Source organism: Elephas maximus, chromosome 19 (genome assembly GCF_024166365.1).
Source record: "Elephas maximus indicus isolate mEleMax1 chromosome 19, mEleMax1 primary haplotype, whole genome shotgun sequence".
In the NCBI taxonomy this organism is placed as follows: Eukaryota; Metazoa; Chordata; class Mammalia; order Proboscidea; family Elephantidae; genus Elephas; species Elephas maximus.
Window position 1 is genome coordinate 52,644,643 of NC_064837.1, and position 18,553 is coordinate 52,663,195.

Consider the following 18,553-nt stretch of genomic DNA (forward strand, 5'->3'; position numbering starts at 1 on the left):
TGGAGTCGCCATGAGTCAGAACCAACTCGATGACAACTAACAACAACTGAGCTGTATTTTATATCAATATTTTCCTATGTTGACTTTTTAAGAAAGGATATTTAGGCATCTTATTGAAGCACCCTACCTAGCAGACAATTAGGCAGAAGAAATATATATTTTAAGTTGTCTAAATATGCCCTGAATTTGGATCTCTGAATTTACAGCTGAAAATAAAGGAATGCTGGTATTGAAGGCTGTCAACTGTCGAAGAAGAAAATGTCTTTTTATGAAAAATATTTTCAGGAAACTACTTCAATGCAGAATAATGGGTGGCTATTCAGCTAAAGGAGCTCTGGTGGTACAATGGTTAAAGCTACCAACTGCTAACTGAACTGAGAGGTCAGCAGTTCAAAACCACCAAGCGGCTCTGCAGGAGAAAGATGGGGCAGTCTGCTTTCAGGGAGATTTACAGCCTCAGAAACCCTATGGGGCAGCTATGAGTCAGAATCGACTCAATAGCAGTGTGTTTTGTTTTGGGTTTTTTTGTATTCATAGCTAGGAGGAATTACCAAGTGAGATAATTTCTTAGCATTGTTGTGGCTGTTTCCCAACTCTCTCTTTTCCCCTCTTGTTGGTATTTAGCTGGTCACGAGGCCATCTGTAATAAAAACTACATGTCCCAGCCTCTCTGTGTAATTTCAGACCAATATGATGTTAGCAAGAATGTCACATATGATTTCCAGGAAGTGTCCCTCAAGGGCAAGGATGCTCCCTTCTTCATCTCTTCCTCTTTTCTGGGGATAAATGCAGATGTGATGTCTGGAGCTCAAGCAGCCATTTTGGACTATGATGCAGCTTGTTAAGGATGGTAGAAAAAACAAACAGAGAAAGACTCCCTGATGGTCTTGGAGTTTCCATAATAGCCCTTGAGAGAGAAATAAAATTTTGTCTTGTTTAAACCAGTACTGGATTGCTTTTTTTTTTTTGGTCAAGCAAAGATGAATTGATCCAGTCATTAAGGAAATGCTCATTTCGAGTCATTGTAGCCTTTATTTAGTTCGCTTAAATAGATTTACGAAGCCCCCATCATACAGGGAAAACAAAACCTAAGGGTTCTAAGGTTGAGGGTCCACGAACTTAGAGAGGAAAACACTCATCTTTATCTTTACAACCTCTATTAGAATTTAGTATTTCAGTGATGAATGTAATAGTAACAGTACATACCTGTGACTTTGTCATCAATACATATTTTCATATCATAGTACATGTGTTACAGATATCTCAAAATATCAGCTATGATTCCTGCCACTTTGAAAGTAAAAACGTTATTAACCCGCTTTTAGATTTTGTTATTTAATGCATTAATGAAAGAGCAGTCTGGGTTCTCTGGGAAGCAGATTTTGGGACAGAGTTTAGCTTGTAGGATATTTATTAGGGAGTGCCCTTGGGATCAATACACGTGGAGGGGGAAAAAAGGCAGAATTGGGAAGAAGGAGAAGTCAAGCTGGACTCAGGCCCAACAGCAGCCTCTGTTGACCCCACAGGATTCTCTGGAGCCAAAATGGGCCATCAGAGTTGTCCCATATTAAGCCTGTATAACCCCACCAGGTCAGTCACTAGATGTGGGGTACTCTGCAGCTGAGGCAATTTTTGAAGGCTATGACAGCTGAAGGCACAACCAGGAGCTGGGGCAAAAAGTCCTTCCTTAAAGGGGCCTCTAGGTGGTATATCTTCATATCTATCACAGCCCACCCCTTGCACTGCTCAGATCCACTTTTGCATACACATTCAGGAATCAGATTTTTCAGGATTTCAGTGGGCCTCTCTTCTTGGGGGAACCTTAGAAGAGGACAATTTGTTCTCCTTATTAACCTTTGACCCCCACAGCTGTAACAGGTCTTGGGACCATCACTGATACTCATCATCTCTCTCCCCTATTATCCATTCCAGGTTCTTCTCACCCTCAGCTTTCACCTCTACTGGTCTAAGGGCTTACCTGACAGCATGACCCAGGCCATCTTCTCTGGGGGATCTCAGTTCTGGTTATGATCACCATGTCCTTCTGTGGTAGGCAGAATAATGCCCTCCCCACCAAGATGTCCACACATCCCAATCCGTGGAACCTATGCATATGCTATTTTACATGGCAAACGGACTTTGCCAAAGTGATTAAATTCAGGATCTTGAGATGGAGTGATTACCCTGGATTATCCAGGTGGGTCCAATGTAATCACGAGAGTCCCTATGGGTGAAAGGAGAGAAGAGAGTCCAAGAAAGAGATTTGAGGACAGAAGCTGAGGTCTGAATAATTCGATTGCTGGCTGGAAGCCGCACACCAAGGAATACAGGTAGCCCCTAGAGGCTGGAAAAGGCAAGGACATGGATTCTCCCCTGGAGCCTCTAGAAAGAATAAAGTTCTGTCAACATGCCATGTTTTAGTCCCATAAGACTCATTTTGGACCTCTGGTCTCCAGAACTGTACATTTGCATTGTTTTAAGCCATAAAGTTTGTGGTAATTTTTCATATCAGTGATAAAACTAATATACATTCTCAGGCTAGGATTGACGTACCTGTCCCTTAACAATCCCAGTTGATTTTAGCCCAGTGATATCTGTTACCTGAGTGAGCCATTACATTCTGGAGTCTATTTGTTACAATAGCTTAGTTTACTGTGACTAATGTAGTATGCGATTAGATCTGATGGCAGAGTTTCCTAATTCTACAGGTATCTGTATCTCAGATCTAACCCCACCTAGGACACCATTACATAAAACACTGAAGCCCAGAAAAGTTAATGAATTTGTCGAAGGTCAGACAAAATGGCTAAGATTAGGATCCAACTCTCCTGAGACCTAATCCAGTTCTCTTTCCTCTACGCCATTCTGCCTTCCATGGCTCTCTATATGCGGGCAGGGTGTGCTCCATGTGGCCAGGAGATTTCTATTTCAGCAAGGGAGAGGGTTGAGAGTATGGATGCGTTTTCTTGGCCTGAATTAGTGAAGCATTAGCTACCAACAGTGATTAAATTATCTGCAAGCAACACTCAACTCCACATTACAAACAGATGACAGATCTGCTTAAGATTGTTTCTAGCATCCATTATCTCAATTTAGTATTAGGCAAATGTGATCATTCAGTATCAGGGGACCACAATGTCACAGGTCTCTGTCAGTTTTCAATTATACTAAATTTTAGAGGAAAGAAAATGAGAAATTTGAATGGGGAGGAATATTTGGCTGCTACCATTTATTTTACGTAAAGAAATGAAGTAATGTGTAGCAAAAGCATTGATAATGATGATGAAATAATAACTACTATTTATCATTTAATGAAAGCCCACAAGAAACAAGATATCTATAATTATCTCATTTAATCCCTGAGTTGGTCAGCTTTGCTGGTGTAATAAACAAACCTAAAAATCAAGCTTCAAACTGGTTCATTCCAGTTTGAACCCCTGCTGAAAATTTGCATTTCTAACAAGTTCCCAGGCAATGCTAATGTTGCTGGTTAGGGACTGATTCTGAGAACCACTAGTAGAGCAGTGGTTCTCAAAATTTATTATACGTAAGAATCACCCAGGGATCTTGTTAAATGCAGATTCTGATTCAGTATATCTGGGGTGGAAATGTAAATTCTCAGCAGGGGTTTGAACTGGAACAAACTGGTTTGAAGACCTGCCTAAAATCTCAGCAGCTTACACAACAAATGTTTATTTCTTGTTCATGTAATACGCGCTTTCTGGCGTGTTTTCATTCTGGAACCTAGGCTGAAGAAGTAATCCTAAGGGTTCATGCCACTGTAGTGACGGAGGGGATAAGTATATATCATGTGTATCTCACATCTACTAGTTGTAGTTGCCGAAGACCACCTCGGGGCCAAGCCAAGTATCAACAGAGGAGCTGAGAGCTGGGGCAAGGCAGATCATGCAGTCATGGCTGGGGATGTATAACCCCTACAAAAGAAGAAACAATTGGGGACAATAATAAAATCTTAATCTGATAGATATTAGTCACCCCCCTTTACCCCTCCTGACACTTCCAGAGAGATGAGTAACTCTGATAAACTCCTTCCAGAAGCTGGAACTATCCCCTCCAGTTGGGGTCATTAGGGATGGATTTAGTAAACTATGAGCTAGGGTTTGAAGGACATGTTATGAGGAGGGACCAGTCCCTGGAGAAGGACATCATGCTTGGTAGAGGGTCAGCAAAAAAGAGGCAGACCCTCAAAGAGATGGATTGACACAGTGGTTGCAACAATGGGCTCAAAAATAGCAAGGATTGCGAAGATGGCGCAGGGTCAGGCAGTTTCGTCCTGTTGTACATAGGGTTCCTGTGAGTTGGAACTGACTCAATGGCACCTAACAACAACAACAAATTGTATGTCCAGAACAGCTCGGATGGTGGGAGAACAGCAATAACGTCACTTACAAAGACTTATGGAATTAGCCTCTTGTACCTATCATCATCCCCCATTGCTGCCAATAATATGTTAATCAAACCTATGGAGCCCCTGGGTGCTGCCAAAGGTTACTGCTCAGCTGCTAACTGAATGTTGGAGGTTAGAGTCCACGGAAGAAAGGCCTGGTGATTTACTTCTGAAAAATAAGCTATTGAAAACCCTGAGGACCACAGTTCTATTCTAACAAACACGGAGTTGCCATGAGTAAGAATCGACTCGACAGCAACTGGAAAAATTAAATCCGAGTTAATAAAGCATTTTCAGTGACTTGCTTTTTATATTAATCTATGATACACATTTTTTTTTTTTTTAAAGAATGTAAGCTATGCAAATAAAGTTTCAAGATAAGTTCCCACCCCCCTAGGAGGAGATGGCTGTCCCTGACCCCCTACATAGAAAGTCTCTCACTGCCAGGGCTTAATTACATTTTAGGGGATAAGGAATCCAAGTAAGGTCAGAGGCTAGGGCCTGGGGCCTGGGTTACCGGGAGAATGTGTGTATCCAGGTGAGAATCTCCAACAGGTACTTAGAAATTCAGATCTCAACTCTACTTACAGTACACGGGTGTTTCAACAAATAAAAAAAGGCTCTGCAATGTTATAAGCACCATTCGAATGTCGTCTAAATTAAGATTTTTTTCTAGGGTCAATTTATACACAATAAATTCATTATTTAAAAAAAAAAAAACTGTAATGCTGAATTAGCCAGTAAGATTTGTTAAGGGAAAATATTCACTTGGTCAATAAGAAAAAAGGTGGAAAGCAAGCAGAGAGGAAACGGGCCCAGGGAAACTGAGCTCCGACAAGGGGATCATTTCGGGAGACCCCGGGAAGAAGGGTCGGGATCACCAGGTCAGGGACAAGTAGGGCGAGCCTGGAGGAAGCCTTGGAGAGGGGTCCGGAGTGGACTCAATGGGGAGCCAGCCATGGGGACATCCACTGAGATGGGACACCGCCCCGGGATGACGGGAAGAAAGGCGGCAGTAGGTCTGGGCCCGCAGCAGCCCGCCTTGCAGCGACCGAAAAGGGTCGCCGAGCCTCCTGCCCGAGGGACGAGACCCGTCAGAAAAGACAAAGGCTCCAGCGGCGGGAGGCCGGGAGTGCGCGTGCGCCACCGAGCGCGCGTGCGCGTGGCTGTCAGTGCCGCGGCCCTAGGCATGCCGACGGCGAGGACCGGGGAAGGAAGCCGCCTAAGGATTGAGCAAGGAGGCCGGGAAAGACCGAGCGGTGGGGCGCTGGCGCGCGCCCGCTAGTGGCCGGAGGAAAAGACGCCGGCAGAGGCCTAGCTGCCCGCCCCTCCCCTGGGGAAGCTCGCGTTCCCGCTGCTCGCGCCTGCGCTGCCCGCCGGCCTCGGGAGCGCGCCCTCTCGCCGGCGCGCGCGCGCACTCGCAGTCACCGCCACCCACTGACTCCCGCACCAGCAGCACCACCACAGCCACCTTCTCCTTCTCTCCGGTCCTCGACCTCTGTCGACCAGCAGGTAAGCGCCGAGGCTCCGAAATCTGCCTACCCCTCGGCCCCGCAGCATCCCCCCGCGGCCGCCCCTCGCCCTCCGCTGCAGAGATGGGCTTCGTGCACTGGGCACCAGTGGTTGACAGAGGTGGGGCCCCTCCCTGAGCCCTCTGCGCTCTGGAGCTGGGGCTAGGGCGGCTTGGAAAGGAACTCGTGCAAAGGATGCACGCGCGCGTGTGACTGCGTGTGTGTGTGTGTGTGTGCGCTGAGGAGGGAGGGGTCCGCACGTCCGGCTTCACGCGGGCGGGGGCCGAGGCTGTGCCCGCAGGGTGGGGCGCGGATGGCGGTGGCCTGGGGAGGGGGCTGCTCTACACTCTTGAACGCCACCTTTTGCCGCAATGGGCGTATGTCTGTGTATGTGGAGGTGGGGATCCAATGACGACCCCCGAAACCGAACCTGTAATCTGATTTCTCTGCTCCCGTTTGCCAGCAGCCCTAAGGAAGGTACAGGTCTGGTTCTAGAAAAGATGACTCCCTGACTACCCCTCCCTGCGTCTCCCCAGAAGCGATTCCAATGGGGTTTCTCTGCCCCTGATTTAAGGCGGAGGCCCGCCCCCTCCCCCTTTTCTTCCTTCAGAAACCGCAGGGGACATTTGGGGGCTGGGAGTGGAATCGGAGAGATGGGGAGGGGTCCAGGAGCTGTCACTTTAGCTGCCCTTCCCCCTGTGCACTCCTGGCACCGACACAAGAGCAGCTTCGCGGATCTCAGTGTGGAGGCTCGGAAAGGCAGGGGTCACCCGGCTTTGCGATTGGACAAACTCGGCGGCCTCGGGTCCCTGCTCCTGGGCGCGCGCAGCCGCGGGCGCGCACAGCCGCAGCCGCGCGCAGCCGGGCGCGGGGGCTGCAGGTGCATTTCGGGGCGGGCCCCTTTCTCTGCGCTCTGCGCGGGGCGGCTGGCGTGTGCGCTCCCTGCCGGAGGCGCTGGGCTGGCGCGCAGGGTTCGCCCCTCACTGCGGCAGAGGGTGTGGATCCGGGTGGGAGAGGAGGAGGAGGGTGGGTTGTGCCTCCTCCTACCCACCCCCCGCTTTTTTCCCCTCAGAACGCGAGGTGCCATCTTTTTGCGGCGTACCACGTACGGTACCAAGCCAGGCTGGGTGGCTGGGCCTCGGAGGAGCAGGGCGGAGACTGCTATTTAAAGGGGGGGCAGGCAGTCGGCGCTGACATTTTGGCATTTATCCGCTGCGGGCGTGAGCACTGGGGGCGATCACCCAGGACCTTTCTCGGGGTCTCGCTGCTTTGTTTGGAGGGATTACGTGATCTGCGCTCCCAGCCCTGGATTTTAGACTTTTAGTTTATGGGGGGTGTTTCGCCAAGTCCCCTGGCCTCCCTGCCTCTTTTTTTTTCGCCCCTGCATTTCAGAGCCATTTGTTGAATCTCGGTGTCTGCCGGGATCGGTGAACCCGAGTCACAGCCTCAGGGGCACGCATGAAACGGGCATGTCCTCGCGCGGCCCCCTCCCGGAGCCCAGCCAAGCCCCAGAGGCATCCGCTGAGCTGAGGAGGTGGAATTCGAGGTGTTGGCGCACCCCGCCAGTGGCCACAGGGGGACCACGCTCCCCAGACCCGGAGCGTCCCGGGGCTCGCTCCCCAAAAGGCTGCACAGTGAGAGGTGCGGGCGACCCCATCCCCCGGGATGCAGGGGCTCGCAGGCAGGGGCTGTCTCCACTCTACTCCCTGTTGCTTCTCCCGGAGCAGATGTGTGTGGGGGGGGGAGCTTGAGGTTCTCTGGGGTGCTGCGGCCACATCCATCTTTTCCGAGTGGACTGTGGGGAGCTACGTGGGGGTTGCCATGGAAACCACACGCGACCCGGGAAGGGGCCATGGGGCGTTCTCCGCCCCTTACCCGCGAAGATTGAGGATCTGGGGAGGCCGGGGCCACGCCCCCCATCCCTTTGATGGCGCGGTGGGGTCCACGGCTCTTCCTTATTGGCCACTGGCGGCCTCAGCCACCCAGAGAGGCGTCCCTGTAGTCTTTTTATTATTATTATGGCCGTTCTGGTGACTATCGTTTTAGAAACGTGCGGGATTTTCGCATAAAAGCCCTGGTTCACTGGTGCCCTTGAAACCAGGGACGGGGGACCCCTTGCGAGCAAGTCCCAGCCTCGCCCTCGTAGTGATTACACGTGCGATGAGGCGGGCCTGCCCGGTTTCTGGTTGGTTCTGTCTCTGCAAACTGGCCTGGGGCACAGATCGAAGTAGATGGCCGAATCGTCCGCTGTGGCCGCCCAGATTGACCTGAATTCCCGGGGAATGGCTTGGATCGGAGTCCAGAGCCCACTGGGGTCAGACCGCCCCTCTGCTGCGAGGCCTCCCCGCAGAGCTGGGCCCTCGGCGGGCTGATCGAAGAGCGGCTCCAGGACCCCGGCTAGGCAGCTCTGGGGGCGGAATTCTCGTGCAGACAGAGCAAGGGTCCTGCCGCGGCCCTGGGAAAGGGGATCCGCGGCCACGGCTCCCCGTGGCGACTCGCAGACAGAGAGATGCCACCTCCTGCCTGTTGGGGGAAAAGGAACTGGCGGGGAGTAGCGCACTTAGCCCAATGCCGGGAACAAAGCGCGGTCCACGCGTCTGAGATTTCGCTCCATTATGAAATGTGTTGGTTTGATGAAGCACTCCAGCCGGCAAGGCCCGGGGGCTGCTCATGGAGGAATCTTAGGGGCCAGAGTGTGGTCCTTCGGCCGGCGATTTGTAGCGCGTTAACGAACGGCCTCACCGGGGCATCTCGAGGGATGCAGCGTTTAAACGGACGCTGAAACGCTGGGCCGGTTGCTGCGCCTCCGGAAACGTCCGGGCACGGATACAAGGGCCACCACCTCCCCGCCCCCGACCCCTAGTAGGCGGGGCTTCTCTCTTGTTCAGCGAGACCCCCTACCCTCAGCCTTCAGTGCTCAGGGACCTGTGACCTCATACTCTGGTCCCGCGGCCCCGTGGCCGGTTGGGATGATGGACCTGGGGCAGCAATTCCCCGGCCAGGCCCTCCAAGCCACCGCCCGCTCAGGTGCCAGGCTCAGCATCAAGACTTTGGGTTTCGTCTGATCCCTGCCCCCGAACTTACCCATCTCTCCAGCAGAAAGAAAAATGTCTTTCCTACCCAACCGTGGTTAATTCTGAGGTGTCATTTTGTGTCTTATGATGTGTGACTCCTAAAGGCTGCTTATAAGAATTGCTAATCCATTCCCCCATCTCCAAACCCTTCCTCCTTCCTTTTAAACAAATGAGTGAATGAAACAACCCTCCACCTCCCCCGCACCGTGCCCGTACAAGAGTGACCCTTGAAGCTAATCAATTCCTTGGCCGACGTTTGCTCCCCTAACAGCAATAACCTGGCCTGACACTTGGGTTCGCCTTTGGACCATCGCTATTCGGGGGAGGAGTTTGCTGGCTTTGCTGTGTTTTAGATGAGCGACAGTCCGTGACTGTGTGTTCCTGCTGGCTCAGCCCACAGCTGCACAGGCCCACTGTGGAAGGGCGTGGCTTTGAAGTGGTTTCTAGTATCAGGCACGCTCCCCTGACAGGAACAAAAGAAATGCCTTATTCTCACAAATTGCAAGAAGAAAACTTAGAATCGGGTTGATTGAGGAAGGGTCAGATTTATTCAGGTTGGAAAAAGAGCCCCTCCTGTTGAACATGCCCTTTGATTCACGTGACCTTTGAGGTCAGTGCCAACTTGGAGGTGTAATTGGATTGTGGCGCCCTTCGTTTAGGCTGAGTTTTCCTTCTGCCTTTTTAAGGTCAGCTCATGCAGCCCATTTGTTGAGAATTTTAAGAAATTGTGTTTGATTCCACAGCCCCTCAGCATTTAAGTACGTAGTTTGAGTGACTCTATAGCTGTGTGTATGAACACGTGTTAGTGTTCTAACTGGACGTGTGTGAGTTTTGAAATTGGACCTTCTATTTATTTAGTTAGATAGCTAGTATATTCCTTGCTCCTCCTTGAAAAAAAAAAACCAGTCAAAAACAAAAACACACTTTAAAAAAAAAAAACAATTGCTATGGAGTTAATTCAGTCTCATGGTGACCCTTGTGGGTTACGGGGTAGAACTATGCTCCATAGGGTTTCAAGGCTGTGACCTTTTGGAAGCAAATTGTCAGGCCTTTTTCCCGTGGCACCTGTGGGTGCGTTTGAACTGCCAGCCTTTTGGTTAGTAGTTGAGCACTTCAACTAAAAGAAACCAAACCTGTTGCCAGCAAGTCAAATTCTGACTCATATCAACCCTATAGGACAGAGTAGAACTGCCCCATAGGGCTTCCAAGGCTGTAATCCTTACAGAAGCAGATTATCACATCTTTTTCCCGCAGGGCAGCTGGTGAGTTTGAATCACCAATCTTTTGGCTAGTAGCCGAGCCCTTAACCAGGGCTCCTCAATTGAGCGCTTAGGGCCTTATATAATGCTAGACATACAACAGGTATTGGGTCTCTGTTTATTTAATAACTAAGTGGATAAAATAGAAAATGCAAGTCAAGAGGGTGGTCAAGAAAAGCAGAGCGGGGACTTTAGTCAAGGTCACTGTGTCAGGAAAGATCCATCTAATCCAGTTCATCTCCAGCTGTGTCCAAATGACACCCAGACAGCTGCCTGCCCCTGCAGGTGCACCTTCCATAGCCTCCCTGCTTCCTTGCTTTCTCCCTTCCCACCTGGTGCTCCCGGCTTATAATCCCATATAGCCTGGTTCCCCACTAATCCCTTCACCCTTCTTAGCCAGAAAGGCACAGAACAGAGGGGTGGGGAGAGACCACACCCCACCTCAGGAGAAGGAAGACCTTGTCCTTCTACCTCTGGGGTGTGCAGCTGCTGCTCCTGCCGGGTATCAGTGGGATGGAGGTGGGAAACTCCATCTGCCACTGCCTCTTCCTCTTCTCCCCACCTTGCTTCTTCCATCGTTCCACTGCAGAGCCCCCGGGCCCCTCTACACCCTAGAAACACTCATCTGACCAGTCCTGACTTACCACTCCCCTGAAGTTAGGTGCTTCCACCAATGACTTAGAGCTGGTGGGGGTGGGGAACACCTCAGCAGGTGGGGAAAAAGGAGACCCCAGCTTCACCTGGGCTGCAGCAGGTGGCGGGACCCTGATGGCCAAGCTGGACTCTCAGCTGTTTCCTGTAAAACAGTGGTTCTCAACCAGAGGTGATTTAAGATGTCTGGAGACTTTTTTTTTTAATTCTACAAATTAGGGTAGGGTTCTATTGGCATCCAGTGGGTAAAGGCCAGGGATGTTGCTATCCATCCTACAAAGCCCAGGACAGCCCTCCACAACCAAGAATGATACGGCCCCAAAAGTCACTGGTGCAGAGGTTGAGAAGCCTGCAGCAGCAGAATTGTTACCCTGGCATTGCTCTCTCAGTGGCAGCATACATTCTTTGAGTGTCTTCTAGGAAGCACTCTTCTAAGTGCTCTGCAGAGATGATGTCATCTATTCCTCACAACACTCCCCCGATGTGGTGGGTGCTATTATTGTCTCCATGTTATAGATGGGGCACAGAAAGACTCAGTAACTCACTAAAGATCACACAGATAGTGAGCAGTGGGGCTGGGATTTAAATCCTAGGCATCTGACACTAGCCCTCTCTCTCAGCCACGTGTGGATTTAATAGGCCTTTGTGGGCTGGCCTGGGAAGGCACGATCTGTTACATTGACCCAGTGGAATATTCTGAATCTGAAATTACTGATTCACAAATACACTTGTAAACAAGTCTGTAATCACGATGGCCTGGCATAGGGTTAGTGAGAGATGGAGTTAAAGCTCGTGGCACCTGATTTGGCCTGACATGTGAAGCAAAGGACCACACTCTACCTCGGTGCCTCCGATTAAAAACAAAGGAGAATATCTCTTCCCAGGACCCTGAACCTCTCCCCTCAAATCCAGGGTTTCTAGACTGCTCCAAGAGGGCTGGAATCCAAGACTGGGGCATGGGTCACTTGCACTCTGCTTGTGGCCAGGGGCAAGTCACTGAATTTTTGAGGGGCATCAGATCCTTGTCTTAGGGTCTGCATCTCAGAGAGGTTGAAGCATTGGCATCCACTGATGAGGGCCCAGCTCTGAGACCGTGGGTTCGAGATGAGTTGAGCAGGCATAGAAGGCCCTCAAGCAAGAATCCCGGGTCTCCGTTGGCAAAGGTGGGCCCTGGAGATTCGTCTGTTACACCGTGGCACTCGAGAGTGCCTGAGAACCCTCCATCAGGACTCATTGTCATCTTCCCAGGTGAAGGTGTGTGGCGGCCTCGATTCAGCAGGCTTCCACACCACTGTGTGGGCAATCTGGATCTATACCCTACATGCCTGTCTCACCCCTGTTGCCTTGCCAAAGGGGTTGCTGTCCAAGAATCCATTTCCTGTGCCCAGGTGCCCATCCTCCCACCCCCTCTGCCAGGTTCCCTTCCTGCACATATGGCTCCGACCTGAGTGTGGGGAGGCAGTATGAGGCCAGCCCATGATGGGCTTTGAGCTTTTCAGGTTCTTTGATTAGGAAACAGTTTGTAGATGTGCGGAGCCAATGGTCTTCAACAAAGTAGAAACTAGACTGCCTCCTAGATGGATTATCTTACCTTTTTTTTTTCTTTTTTTTGTTGCTTTATTGGTATTTAAGGGAGCTCTGTGCTTGCCTCTAGAGTCCCTGGATGGTGCAAATGGTTAATGAGCTCAGCTGCTAACCAAAAGGTTGTGGTTCAAGTTCACTCAGAGGCACCTCGGAAGAGAGCCCCGGTGATCTACTTCTGAAAAATCAGCCATTGAAAACCCTGTAGAGTACAGCTCTACTCTGACACACAGGGGTCACCACGAGTTGGAATCGACTCAGCAGCCAGTGGTACTGGTGCTTGGCCCCATCAGGGACACAACAGAAATCCAAACACCAGGTCAATTAATCTCCAAGAAGTGTATTTTATGCCTCAGCTATTCAAAAGGTTTGTGAGCGCCTCGAGGACAGAAGCTTTTTCCTGACAGGTCCCTGGTGCGGGGCAGTGTCTTGCCTGTGGAGACAGTTTGGGCAAATGGTTAGGGGGGTGGACTATGATCAGACCTGCTGGGTGCAGATCTTGCCCGCCACCACCACTCACTGTGAGACCCAAGCGATGTTACTTAACGCCTTGGAGAGTTTTCTGTGATCTGTAATTTGGGGTACTGTGGATTTATCTCACAGGTTGTTTAAACGAGGTAATGGGTGGTTAGCCCAGAGTGCAGCACGTAGTAACCGCTCAGTAACCGGCAGCATTTCTGGATGGGCGTCTGTGATTGGACAGTGCCCCTGGAGACACAAGCAGCAGAACCGTTAATTGTTACACCGAGTAGGGATTAAGATATGAAAGGTGAGCAGCTGCCCAGCCCCTCTGGAATCAGGCATTTGTTGTTTAGGTAGAAATGAATTTTCCCTCTCCCCCAAATCACACACACCCCTACTTAAAGGTACACCAGAGAACTCTTCCCCAGGCAAGCTGAGTGACTTATCATCTGCTGTCCCTGCTGCTGTCCTCTTCCTTCCTGAAGTCCCCGACATGCCAGAATAGACTGTGTGTGCCTCACAGCAGCCTGCACTGAACCACCCACCCTCCCACTGTCCTGGGAACGGTGACCTGGCTTGGTGGAGGGGCTTCAGAGATCCTTCCAGTTTACCCACTGAATAAAAGTGAGAGCTGATGATTGAGAAAGCAAGGAGTGAGTGACAGAGGGCAGCAGTAGTGGTAATGGTGGTGGTGCGGGAGAGACTTTACAGGTGAAACAATTAATGAGTGTTGAAGTCAGTAAACTGGCAAGCAGACTCCAGGGTGGACCGCTGAGTGTCCAGTAGAAAAATCCTAAATAAAGCTAACTCGTCATGTACTGAATCCAAGGAACTTCAAGCATCCAAAAACATAGTCATATTTGAATAAGTAAATTAGGCTTAAGAAGCTTTCTTATGCATGAAATCAAGACTGAGAGCCTCAATATATTAGTTTTTTTTTCAAGTTGTTAAATCAGAAAGTCACACACACAAAAATGATACATACATGTTTTAAACATTTTAACTTAAACCTTATACAGAGAGCTGTGCACTCATTCACCCCTCTTTTCATATGGGGCCCCGGCCTTCTCATGGTGTTTGGATCAGCTGTTTGGAATTCCTTCCCCCTAGGCCACACTCATAATGCATTATCTAGGACTTCCAATTGCGGGTCCTTGGAACAAGGACTTAAAGACATTTTCAGAGTAACCTGAATGCAGAATCACACTAGAATCCTCCTACTTTCTTCATCATCTTTAATAATCCCACTTGACATTAAAAAACAAAAACACGGAGCTACTCACCTTTACGAAGTCTCTCCAAAGCATTCAACTTAATTTTCTTGAAAACCAGTTAATGACTTGGAGAGTTACTCTTTCTTTTTGCATTTCATCAGTTAGCACCTTTTTAAAGTTTCGTGATTATTGTGTGATGTACCTAAAGGCTTGGAAGAAGCACAGGCGACCTCTAGCAAGTGGTTGGCTATGGTAGGGAGGAGGTCCTGGGTGCGGGTATCAGGTACTGTGGACCCCAGCCCTGGAGCATCTACAGCCCTCATTTCTGCTGCTTATGGGGTGTCAGCAGAGGGCCTACTGTGGAGACGTTTGTCTGAAGGAAATGGTGGGCCTCCTACTCCTCACCCGTCTTTGCCTTTTCCTGGGCTAGCACAACACTGAAGACATTTGCACAGAATCCCAATTTAAGGAGGTGTTGCAAAATTCTCCCCATAAGGCTCAAAATAAATTGAAATTTCCTTTACTGTATTAATTTCCCTTAGTGAAGCAGTTTTAGATCAAGGTTCAACAATTAAAAAAAAAAAAACACTTATAAGTCAACAAGTTAAAAGTTAAATCTGAAGCCATTGGTAATGATGTTTCATTCACGGTCTCCCTCAGAGTCCTGTCCTCCCCACTGCTAAATTCAGGCATCAAAGAGAAGAGGGGCATAGGTTAATTCTGGTCCCAGCTGCTGGTTTTCCTTCTAACCTGTGGCCCAGTTTCTGTGCTCCTGGGAAGCCTGGGTGGTGCTGTCTGGGGACCCAAGTCTGCAGTTGTACTACAAGCCCAGAAATGTACCTTCATCCTTCCGGGGACACCAAGGACATCACAAGACCCCTGGCCCTATAATTGCCTGTCATGGAATCTGCAGCCAACACATAATGCCAAGAAGGAAGTGCTGGGAAGGACCAATTCATGGAATGATGGCACTTTGCCCCTCCCCCAGGGTAAAGGACAGCTTTCCCCATGAGTTGGATCCAGTGTTCTAACCCTCTTTACATTGTAACCCAGTGCCGTCGAGTCGATTCCAACTCGTAGTGACCCTATATAGACTTGGAAAAATGATATGTAAACAGAATTGTCATGGATCAAATCCAATAAACAGAATTACCATGGATCAAATCCAGGTCTGCCGTTGATTTACAGGTCATTTCACTGTGCTTACTTCCAATTGTTCTTAATTGGACAGTAGCACCGGACCACTGTCTCACCTCACCTCTTCATAGAATTTCCCATGGCCTACCCTTGAAAAAGACTTATTAGATAATTAATAATCTAAGGCCAAATGGTTAAATGAGAAGGTTACAACTTAAAGAATCTCTTTTGTTAGAAAAGGTGTGTATGTGTGTGTGTATTGGTTTTTTAATGTGAATACTCACTACCTTATTTCTTGTATTTCTGGATTTTTTATATTGAATTTGCTGAAAACCTGAACAGCTTTTGGCTTCGAGTTTGGTAATGCATCAGAATTTAAATCAACATATGTTGATAGGTCAAGCCAAGCTTGTTTATACAAGTAACACAGTTGTGTATAACCTCCAGAGTCAAAATCGACTCCATGGCAACGGTTTGGTTTTTTGGTTTTATATAACCCTGTTACGTTGGGGCACAGCCATAATTGTGATGTAGACTCATTATGAACCTGTCCCTTTAAAAGCTGCCCATTGCCAAGAATCACCAGCAATAGATGTTTGGAAGAGTCACCACCCCTTTCTGCCATCCATTTTGTCTTGTCCTTTTCCTAAGAACAGGGGAAACCCCATACTGGCCCTAACCGACAGTGCAGCGCTCAGCTTCTGCCTCTTCTGTCACCTCCAGGAGGCCAGCTTAGAAACGAAGGATTTCACAGAACATCCCTAGATCCGCTTTAATAATGGATTTTAATAATCATTCACAAACTCACCTGAACCTTTAAACCGATTTAATATCTTCCCCTGGAAATCCTGCGGGGATAACTCAACCCTTGCGCTTCTCTCCACTGGGTGCAGCTCATCCTCCAGCTCTCAAATCCCTCCCTCCCTGAGAAAAGGCCAGTGAAGGCCACACCCTCTTCCCTGCTGAGTGTTAATAGGATGGAACAAATTGAAATAAATCCCTGTCAATGTCACTAAAGTGCCTATGAATACTCATGTGCCAATGTTTGATGTTAGATGGAAAATGCAAAAAAAAAATTTTTTTTAACTGGCAGGATTCCAGTTATAAAGCGACAACCTGGGCCAAGTAAAAACACTTTCCAAAAGGTCTCTGAATTCCAGAAGCAAGTCCTGCCCACATTTTGTGGGCTTCTGTCATCACCGGCTGCTAGGGGTTGGCAAACTCTGAATGTAACTACGACCTTCCCATTTATTAACAAAGAGACTTTTGGCAAAGTATATTTTCCTGTGACTCCATTTTCCCACCTGTAAAATGGGGATTATGTATTCTCTTCCTTCAAATGGACAATAATGTGGTCTCTCCTCCCCCTGGGTAGTTGTAGAGCTAAAATACAACAATCTAGGAGAATTCCCTTGAGCTTCGCAGAAGACAAGTGCCGCCGGGAGGGCTGATGCTTCCCAGGAGCCACAGTGGCTGGAGTCTCTCGTGGGCTGAGTGGAGCCTGACGCCTGAAAGAGTATAGCAGCTGCGACCACCTCACCCCCTTCATGCCTGCCAGATGATGCAGGTGACTTGCAGGGGTGAGGCCTCAGGTCAGCAGGGCCCGCAGTGCATGGATGGACCAATGGCTGCAGTCCAACCTGCACTGTCCGTGTTTGCACCCCTCTTTGGAAAGAAGGCAGGCCAAGGCCAGGGTGCAGGACAGCGGGGATAGGGGTGCCTCTATCCCTTGCCAGCGCAGACTTCTCTGGAGAGGGGCTAGGACTTCCCTCTTGGCCCATAACGCGACTCTTGGAATTTCCTGGGAGCCTCTCCGTTTTCTCCAGGGTTTCCAGTTTCCTCCTAATCAGACCGGGCCTGGGTGCAGACTCGCACATCCTAATTATGGCCGAAGGCAGCCTCTCCCGCCACTCAGCACGTTTAGCATGTGACCAGAATCGATTAAGGCAAGAGTGATTAACTTAAAGCCTGGAGTTGACTTTGATGGTGTAATATGCTGATGGCTGTGTGGTGGCACGAGGCACAGTAAATGCTCATTAATTGAATTGCTTGCCCTTGGACTTTGAATTGAGCTGGAGCTGGGGTCAAGTTCATTTGCTTTTCCAACCCTGACAAGCTCTAGTTGCTGTACCCTGCGTGGCAGGACTTGAACGCTGGTCCTGGGTGTCTAGTGGCCCCCACGTCTCCACCCCTTGGTTCAGAGGTGTAATGAGGGTAAAGAGCACCCAGGAGCAATCGCTAAATTTGTGTACCCGCCCTCGTCAATGGAGGGTGATGATTTGCCCACCAGCCTCATATGGTGCCCCTTGGACTTGGGCCTGGGGGCAAAGGCCCCCCTCTAACCTCCTTTTTCTGCCTTGGTTACCCTGCTCCCACCAAAGGTGCCTTCATTCAGGCAGTCCCCGGATTACAAACAAGATCGATTCCTAAGTGTGTCTTTAAGAATCTGTAGGTAAGTCGGAACAGATACATACGGTTCTTACTTAGCCTTACCTTATGGGTTTGATTTTTTTGGTTTTCAGTGCAAGCAGGGAGCCCTGGTGGCTCAGTGGTTAAAGAGCTTGGCTGCTAACTAGAGGTTGGCAGTTCAAATCCACCAGCTGCTCCTTGCAAGCCCTTTGGGGCAGTTCTACTCTGTCCTGTAGGGTCGCTATGAGTCTGAATCAACTCGATGACAATGAGTTTGTTTTTGGCTTAGTGCAAGAAAGGAGCCCTGGTGGTGCAGTGGTTAAAGTGCTTGGCTGCTGACTGGAAGTTCAGGATTCAGACCCATCAGCCACTCCTCGTAAAGATTTACAGCCTTGGAAGCCCTATGGTGCAGTTCTACTATATCCTGTAGGTCGCTGTGAGTTGGAATTGATTCCATGGCAGTGGGGTTCGGTTGGGTTAGCGCGAGAAAAGGCTTGAGGACTTTTCAGTGATTTAAAACCTGCAGGTGCAGCAAGTGAAGGTGATCGTGATGAGTTTGTTGGGAGTAGGGGTTGGTTCAGTCCTTTCAAAGTGAGGGCAAATTCACATAACATTAAACGGCAAGTAGGCAAGCTGGGCGGTTTTGTAACCTGGGAATTTACTGTAATGCCTTCTTCAGATTGGTCCCTTCTGGTTTCCCCACTCTGGTCATCAGAACCTGCCAGCTTCCAATGCCCATGTGGCAAGACTTGGACTCTTAAATTCTCCTCCCTCCGTGTCTTGGAATTGACTTGACCATTGGTTTCTTCCTCCCAGACATCTCGATTTTCAATCCCAGGTCCCTGGG

The 18,553-nt window shown here is 49.4% G+C and overlaps 1 protein-coding gene across 15 annotated transcripts in view; it reads left to right on the forward strand.

Moving 5' to 3' along the window:
• The first annotated feature begins 5,797 nt into the window (after positions 1-5,797).
• Positions 5,798-18,553, forward strand: part of MAPT (microtubule associated protein tau) — a 129,745-nt gene continuing 116,989 nt past the window's right edge. For all 15 annotated transcript variants that reach the window (XM_049861625.1, XM_049861628.1, XM_049861630.1 and 12 more), the window contains exon 1: positions 5,798-5,920. The gene's annotated coding sequence lies outside the window, so the exon portion shown is untranslated. The remainder of the gene's footprint in view (positions 5,921-18,553) is intronic.